Source organism: Notechis scutatus, chromosome 1, assembly GCF_049901735.1.
Source record: "Notechis scutatus isolate UNSWTSFEM ecotype Mainland chromosome 1, rNotScu1.2, whole genome shotgun sequence".
In the NCBI taxonomy this organism is placed as follows: Eukaryota; Metazoa; Chordata; class Lepidosauria; order Squamata; family Elapidae; genus Notechis; species Notechis scutatus.
In genome coordinates this window covers 325,817,873-325,818,111 of record NC_142009.1, presented here as the reverse complement: position 1 = coordinate 325,818,111, position 239 = coordinate 325,817,873, and positions in this window count along the sequence as shown.

Here is a 239-nt window from a genome sequence, read left to right as displayed (position 1 = left end):
CGTGGCCGACCTGAGGGACCTTGGAGGGTTGTGCGGATTCGCCAATCTGGATGAGGCCATGCGAGACCGGGTCGTTCTCGGCCTGAAAGATCCAGCACTCCAAAGCAGACTAATGGCCAAGGGAGACATCTCCCTCGCCGATGCCATAGCCGAAGCAACTGCAGCTGAAGCAACCTGAAAGTCAGCAGCCCGAATGCGACGTTCAAACGGAGCCGATCGTAAATCGACTAGCGAGGCAA